The 8,705-nt window shown below is 37.8% G+C and overlaps 1 protein-coding gene across 4 annotated transcripts in view; it reads left to right on the top strand.

The window, feature by feature from the left end:
- Positions 1-8,705, top strand: part of LOC112145203 (membrane-associated guanylate kinase, WW and PDZ domain-containing protein 3) — a 146,040-nt gene that overhangs the window by 14,631 nt on the left and 122,704 nt on the right. The window lies entirely within an intron of this gene.

Genomic DNA, 8,705 nt, shown 5'->3' with positions numbered 1-8,705 from the left:
TATTTTGAAATTGTAGTTCATGCTGCATCTTGTCTTGATTACAACACAACAGAAATCAAAGCCTTAAGTGGTCTGTGCTGATTTATCATGGTGGCGTCAGCCTCTTTAGTTGCTTCCTTTCAAAAATGACTTTGCAGCAGCTTTTTAAGAGCAGCAAACAGAGATGAGTGCTGGCAGCTGGTGCTGAAGGAGCTTTGTCAGATTTGCATGCCAACAAGTTTCATAAAAATGCATAATGTGATAAAGCCTGACTTTACTTAGCATGAGTTGTTAGTCCTTCGCACATTATCAACACTTGATGTGGTTTATAAAATCGAACTTAACCTATATAATTTGCCCTTTGGATTCCAGCTTTTGTTTTAAAATCTCCATCACAAACTTCTTTGTGGTCAAAAATATCCGATAGTTCTATCAGGAAAAAAAAATAGTTTCACAATAAAAGCTTGAACTGTGTTTATAAACCAAGTTCTGAAATTAGAATATTTGATTTTGACCGTCAAACTCGTACCATATCTGTGTTTTGCTTTGCATGACTAAATATGATGATGCACCACTATAACGTCCAAAATAAGGAGACAGGAAATGATGCAAGGATTTGGTGCAATGCAGAGAGCAATGTCTGAGCTCCATACAGTCTGTTTTAAAATGTATATTTAACTAAGGCAGAAAAAAAAGCAACGTTTGGAATAAAAACCAAAGTGTGTGCTTGACAATACAAAAAGATACGGTAAAAACTCACCGTCTCGCAATTTCTGTTTTAATTGTTTTATTTTGAAAAATCTAGACTACACTTCTTTTTAGTATTTTTACATTCTGAGGGAATGCACAGTTTCACAGGCAGATTCCTCCTCCATCAACAGTGTAGTAATAATTTAATTGACTTACTGGAGCATTGACACCATACAAGTCTTCTGTCAAGCTGTTATCAGTTAGGAAACAGCAGAATGTGGATGCTGGGAAGTACATGTCAAATCAATCAGAAAGTATTTGTTCTTTTCCTTCTGCCTGATGTGAGCTGCTACCTTGATTTTGTTCAGTCTGTCAATCTTATTATCTGATTACAAGCAACGGGATGTTGAAATTGGACTGTAAAAGTACTCATCTGTAGTCTTCTGGACTCTCCTCATTACTTTATTCTTCCGGCGGCCTCTCCTCTTTCTGTTCTTATCTTTCGGCATGCATATTATGATGTTTTCATGCTGTTAATTTAGTGTGATTAGGTACTTAGCATTGCATTCATTCCCTGCGCTTTGGGTCACAATTAAACCTTTCCAGCAGCTGTTTGCAGGAGAAATGTGGGCATTTTATCACTTTGTGTTCAAGCTAATCTTTTCACTGCGTGCAGTTTGCAGGGTGAAGGTCATTCCCCCTTTGGTTTGTTTTCAAAATGCAGAGTTAAGCTGCTATTCATCTCCTATGCATGGAGTGTTTGTTCTGCTTTATGATGATGCTCCTTCTTTTTGAAGAAGCTTGCTTGCATAAATTTAACCAAAGGAACTTTTTTCTTTTTTTTAAAAAAAAAAAGTGTATTGGTGGTGCTGAGGTTCTTCACAAGATGACAACAATCCTACAGAAGTGGGAGCTAAAAATTAAACTAAACAACAATTATGAACATTTAGTAGTACAATGCTGGGTGAAACTGAGAGAATCCCAGATGTGATGCAGCTGCATCTACAGGGACAATTTGCTGAATGAGTTAATTTATGAACATTTTTTATTTTTATTGTAAGTTTTATAGCTCTTTTTTTTTTACATATTTAGAAACGGCCCTTAAAATGAATTTGCCCTAAACTGCCCTCTCAGAAAAAGCAATTCTTCAGTGACTAAGCTTGGAGCGTTCATGCATTCAGACCAATTTTTGCATGTGATTCTCTGCAATGAGTTTGTTTTTAGAACAATTTGCGGAAATTGTATGTTGCAGCCTTTAGATAATGTTGCACATCTGATGGGTTTGGTACTGCATACTAAATCCGACTATCTGCAAAAACTCCCATATAAGGCACTTTATTTGTTTACAGAGTAAACATATAGAGAAACAACATAAAAGACTGTTTCTGAGGTACTGCGGATCAAACAAGAAACAACCATTAGTCAAAATCTGGTTTGACGTAGTGTTGCTGCTGCTTCCTGTGCAAGAGGAGGAAAGCTTTGAAGATTTATTTCTCAGACTGAAAAGATGATTTTTATTCATCCATATTTCAAACAACTCTGGAAACATACAGATTCTTTTGCACTAAATATAAAATTTCAGCTGTGTTTGTGCGTTTGCTGCGAACACATGGATGCCGGCATCGCCAGGGAAACAAGCTGCTGTTGCAGACAAGCTTTTATCCTCTCCTGGTAGCAGAGTAGCCAATAAGATTTAGCAATCAAACACAGTCCTTTGTGGGCTTTTCTTTTGTTGTTAAATGGCTTGCTGTTTTATTATTTTTTATATTTTTTTTTTTTCCTGTACTTCTTTCTTGTTTTCTTTTTGAAATTTGGTGCAGTTTCATGAAGAACGCTGCGGATGCCTCATAAATTAATTTTATTTTTTTGCCGATAAAACTTAGATTTTGTTGATTCTTCATTTTCCCTCTTTACTTTTGTGCTGTACTTATGAGAAACTCTAAACAAGAAGCTGCGCAACACAAAAGTGTTTATTCATGCGAATTGAAAACTTTATTGTACAAATTGATGAACATACTGCAAACATAGCCCCCCTACAAATTCTTCAAATCTGAAAAATGTTTTTCAAATTGGCAAGAAAATCTACCCACAGGGTATGAAAAATTACCTCACCAAGAATAAAATGTAATAATTTCTAGTCTTTTAGACGTGTTTTCTTGAAAGTCCCACCCCAATCATCTTTTGTAAAATCATTCCCAGTGGTCTTTTATTTATGATTGTTCTGTTTTTAGCCAGTTTTAAGTTTCTGCAAAGCGACAGGTGCTCATTTGAAATTTGCTTCAAAGTTGTGGGCGGGACCGTTGCCACGGAATGAGCTTTCCTTCATTTCCCATCATCCATTTGTTTACACTCTTCTGCTAGCTTACAGCCCCCCACAACCCCAAGCGAACATTAACAGTGTTAAAAAAATGGTGAGCATTCTCACCGCTATCCAGCCTGACAGTTTCGATCCAGATCTGATGAGGAAAACAAAGACGTTATTGCAGGGGTGTCAAACTCAATCACACAGGGGGCCAAAACCCACAACACACCTTAGGTCGCGGGCTGAACAGGATGAACATTTATTGAACACTAAAACTACATTTTTAAACTTTAAAAACTTTTTAACCTAAATATAAATAATAAAAAAGTAAGAAAATTATTGTTTTTTTCTAGCAAGAAAAGAAGGCCTTTTTATTTTCTTAAGATTGTTATGATTAAGTTAAGATTTTGCTTTGTACAGTGTCAGGCGATCAACAAACTTTTCAAGACTTTTCAATCATACGATGAAGGGAAAAAAAAAACATACTATCAATTTATTTAGTTCCTAGTGGAAAGGAGTGACAGTGTTTCCATAACAACACAAGAACACTTCAGACTTAATAAGGTGGGTCATCTGCTTTGACTGGTTGGGATCTGAGAGGGGGGAAAAAAAACAACAAGTGCGATGAAACATGGACAAATAAGGAAGTTAAAAGAGCAGACAAATTAGAAGCACAATTTGAGCTTGGGGCCCCCCCACAGCGCTCGGGGCTCAAGACGTATTGACCCGTGAGTGAGCCAATGCAGCTTAAGGCCACATGCATGCAGAAAGGCTGTGGGAGGAGACGTTGTCACACACAGAAACATATTCTTACAGATCAGCCGTCGTGCTGTGAGGTGGCAGCGCCAAACATAGCTTCAGCGTGTCACTGTCAGAGAGCTTTGAAGTCAGTCTTTTCAAGAAATGCAGCAGAATCTTGTTGTGGGGGGGGGGTAAAGTTTGTGATTGGACATACGGTGACTTCACAACAGCTGAAGATCTGAAGATGCAAACATTTCATTTTTTGTTATTCTCTAGGAATTCATGGAAACAGGTTTAATCCTCTTATGATAGATGGCTCAATGAAAACAAAAACACTGTTGAAGATGAGAATATTTTTAGACTTTGTCTCTTTCTTTCCTTGGTTCAATATCCATTAATGAGTTCATAGACTAACATGAATTTTTGGTACTCTTAGTTGTTTTTCTTTGAGAAAAAACATTTTTTTTTTAGGCCGATGTTCCTGTTTTATCGAAATAGTTGTTCCTCCTGGATGTCGGGTTTTAGCATTTTCTGCTGTAGGCGCGATGATGCAATGCGACATCATGATCTCTACTCTGATTCATTACAGACTGAGCCAGTTGCTGTTTTGACACGACTGAATCCGACCCCCAGCTCGGTCTGGACCGCATTCATTTTTTTAACCTGGCTGAGCAATCATGCCCCTGGCGTTTACCTACGCATGAAATTACCTTCAAACCAATCCAAAAAGACGTAGGGTTCTAAATTTGACATTATCTAAGTTAACTTCATTATACTGCATGTTGGATTATGTGCAGGCTGACATTTGTGCAGTTAATAATACAAAAAAGAGCCTCTGATTTCAGGCCAGAAGAGGCACTTCCAATAAGAAGTCATTTGAAATGTGTCTGGAAAAAAAAAAAATCATTTCTTTGGTATTGTGAGATGAGTCATACTTAATGCTTTCCTTCCATGGTGCTGTCAATGCAAAGAACCCCTTAAGGGGATAAACTGTTGTACATTTATAAAGGCTGTCTGTCTACTAATTACAAATTACATGATGTTAAAACAAAAAGGCTTTGGAGAGCTGACTTTTCTTTTATATTTTCTGTACCTGAGATCACAGAAATGGCATTCATGATTCATGATGTCCAGTTTTGTGGTACAGTGTGTCAATCATAGACGTATATTATCACTGGACAAAGCGAAGTGTCATGTCACCCATAGAAATTGCCTTACCTCCAGCTTTTTGAGAAGTAAGGCCAAATCTGTCAATGATTTTTCTGCATTACAAGTGGAGCCAGACGACGGTGATTGGTCGGAGTCGGTCTGAGTCACGTGTTTAGGACAATCATAAGAGCTATCTGGAAGTCCACACCCCATCCACTGAAAGCGGGTTGACGATTTTTCAATGGAAGTCTATTGGACTTTGACTGCTTGGAGTCCACAGGTACTTCCTGTTTGGAACATGGAGAGGGAAGGGTGGTGCTGTCCAGTGTTATATGCAGATGCATGACCTACCAATACCTACACTTTTTCACAAGTAGGGGCCAAAAATGACCCTGTTGAGATCTGTCACACGCCTTCCACAACAGTCAGACCCTTCATCAGGAAATGCTCTGCAAGAGGCGCATTAGTAAAGATGTTGTCCATTGTTAAGTCTGTGGCCTGCTAATTTTTTTCTTTGACAGTACCACTAATAATACCACTAAAAGAAAAAAAAAAAAAAAAAAGGATATAGCTGACATGTATGTTCCAGTGTGAAAATGACCTCCTGCGGGGGTGACTGCTGGTATTAGAGATGTGCAAGTGTGACAGTAAATGTACACTGACAGTCACAGTTGATTAGAATCAACAGTTCCTAGACCCAACCCTTGAGATTCCATAGCAAATGCTTGGGGTCATTTTTGACCCCACTTATGAAAAAGTGAGGTAGCGATAAAAAAAAAAATACATGCTTAAAAAAATTCAATGGCCTTATTACATGAAACAAACGTGTTTTATAAGGAATACCTGGACTTTGAAAAAAGAAATACTTTTATTTTGAAAGATTTCACTTTTGACCTCACTTATGCAGCCAAGTGTTAAGGAAACCCTTTTTCTTTTAGATATTTCCAAAGAATAGCAAAGTCTTGTTTTTATATCTGTTTTGTATGAAGCACTGCTGTTATCGATTTCTATTTTAGTTGGACACCCTTAAAGCTCTTATTTTTCAAAGTTTTAGATTGTAATAATACGAGGCTACGGGGGAAAAAAGCTCACAGCTACACAACAAACCAATTTAGTTTCAGTGGTAAAATGGAGGCAAAAAATTGATCAGTTTAAATAGGCTCGATTAATGTTGCACTGGAGGGGCAGAACTGAGGAACACAGACCGATATATCCACTCACCCATCTGTCCGTCCATCTATCCATCTTTCCATTCAGCCAAACAGCACTCCTGACAGGGTTGTTCCTCACCCTGACAGGCTCATTGACGGCCAGAGAGGGGCTCAGAATTGTGGGACAGGAGGATGACATGAGTGCTTGTCAGGTCTGTGCGCACGGTGAAGCTTTCATTCCGTAAACAGACTCAACACACCTACATCCGTGGTACGTGTGGAATCCTTACCGCTACACCTTACAGAAGCAGCACGTTTCGATGAAAACCAGTCGAGCCAGTGACGGCCTCCAACAGGCAAGGTTGCTCTCAGCTTATCACCTTTCTATTTACGTGTGTCACTCAGCAGCAGCGGAGGAGACGTATCGGAGTTGATTTAATTGCTTTGCTGACCTTTAAAATAGAAGCGAAAGACTCTAAAATTAATTTTCATGCTCTGGCAAGTTTGTTTAGAGCAGAGCTGAGACTTAAACATATCTTTATGATTTGTGAGCTTTATCATATATTCATTTGACAAGGATTCTCTACAGAAATATGTTCACTTTTTCAATGTCAATCATCTTTTGATCTGTTTTAAAAGCATTCCCAGAGGTTTATAAATTATGTTTATGCCCAAATCAAAAAAACCTGTGTCATTTTCTGGGACATAGTTTCTGCAGAGTGGTTGCTTCAGGGTTGTGGGTGGGGCCATTGACATGGAGTGAGCCTGCCCTCATTTCCCGTCATCCGTTTGCATCTCCCACAAGCTTACAGCTCCTCTCAATCCCAATCTAGCATTACCGGTGCAAGAAAACTGGCAAGCAATATCTATGGCGAAGAAAACGAAGAGCTTAATAATTCTATTTGTCTACAAGCAGAGCAGGAAGTAGTTTGTATATTACAACAAGGGCTGGGCAATATGGAATTTTTTAGATCAGAATATGTTTTTTTTTCCCACAACGATAATGATAGATATCACAATATAAACCAAACAACTATATTGGTCAAATTAGTCCCAACATCTGACACAGGTTGCAGTTTTTTCTTTAACACCTGTTGCTAGTACACAGTGCATTCAATTATATGATTACATTGAAAAAATGTTTTTTTACAAATATCCTATGAATTCATTTTGTTGTATTTATCTGCCACATCTTAAAAGTCAGGTCAGTGAAATGTTGTTCAACTGTAAACTAGTCCGTGAACACATCAAGGCTACACAGGGAATAGCTAGTTAGCATTAGCTTCATGCTAATGCTACATCGCGGTCACCAAATCAACACTTTTTATTGAATTTTTGGTTTCTGCTAAAAGTCCAGTGGGTTTTTTCTTCTAGTTTTGACTGGCTCCCACTAAAAATCAGCAGATGTTCCAGTACTTCATCAGCCGGAACTAAACGTTAGACGGAGAAGATTAGCGCAATTGACCCCAGAGTGTTGTGTGTCTTGAAAAAAAGAGAGATAATAAACACAAGTAGTTAGATGCAAACATTTACTCACCATGTGATGATTAACTCTTTTAATACCTTAAGAGGAGAAAATGCTCGCAACTGACGAGTGTCAATATCATACCCTTCAAAATAAAAGTCTTTCGCAATAGGCTCATTCCTCTAACTATAAAAAGATCCATTGCGATATATATCGTTTTATTGCCCAGCACTAGTTACAGCTACAAACTTTTTGTCCTACTCAGAAACAGTTTTACTCATCATTTTCTTCATCATCCATCATGAGAAAAATGCTACAAAAATATGTTAAAGACACGATTTTTATTAGAGTAGGTCTTTAAGTTATGTTGTTTTTATTTAGTCACTTCACACATTTTTAATAATAGCATCAATAATTTAAGTGAAGACCTATTTTTTTATTAGTGAAATATACTTTATATCTCAAAGTATATGTTTTAAACTCTGTCTTTGAAATATTTATTGTTTTTCGCATATTTATGACTCAAACGGGGATGAATAATCTTATTCCTTTTCATCTCTACTCTGCAGGATATGAGCTCCAACCTGACACTCCACATAACTTGCAATAACCAGGACAGTGCTGGCCCTGGGTTATTTGTCAATTCTAATGCTCGTATGTGGAGGGCTCTATGTGCGAGCTTTGTGTGTGGCGACTGATTGAAGGACAACTTGTGTGTGCGCCTTCAGCATTTTATTAGATTTACATCAGTCAGGTGATATACTAAACTATTGCCTACTAATCATCTTGTAATAAATGCAATGCTCTTCAGGGAAAACCCGTAGGCTGAGCTCATAGCAACAGGAGGAAGGACAAAGAGGAGGGAACACACCCAAGGATTTCAATGGAACAAGAAGCCACATTTTTCAGCATGCACAATCAAAACAGTCTTGTGATTTTTGCAGATTGGTGAGAGGACCTTTGTAAGACGAGGCTGTGGCACATGGGTACATGCTTCCACACCAATAATGTTTCTCTGCTTCATATTTGACTGAAAGCTTAATAAAAACCCTCCAGGTCATTTTAAATATCAGCACATTAAGAGCTCACTGAATGACATATTCAAAAACCAACATCATTTTTAAATTATTAGGACAGCTAATTTTACCGTCATAATGTGTCGGTGGGTTTCATTAACACATAAGAGGTTTTCAAAAGACTGCAGGAATTTTAGATTTTTTTTTTTTTT

The sequence above is a fragment of the Oryzias melastigma genome, linkage group LG5 (genome assembly GCF_002922805.2).
Source record: "Oryzias melastigma strain HK-1 linkage group LG5, ASM292280v2, whole genome shotgun sequence".
NCBI lineage: Eukaryota > Metazoa > Chordata > Actinopteri > Beloniformes > Adrianichthyidae > Oryzias > Oryzias melastigma.
The sequence above is the reverse complement of the archived record's forward strand: the minus strand, read 5'-3'. Positions and strand labels throughout refer to the sequence as shown.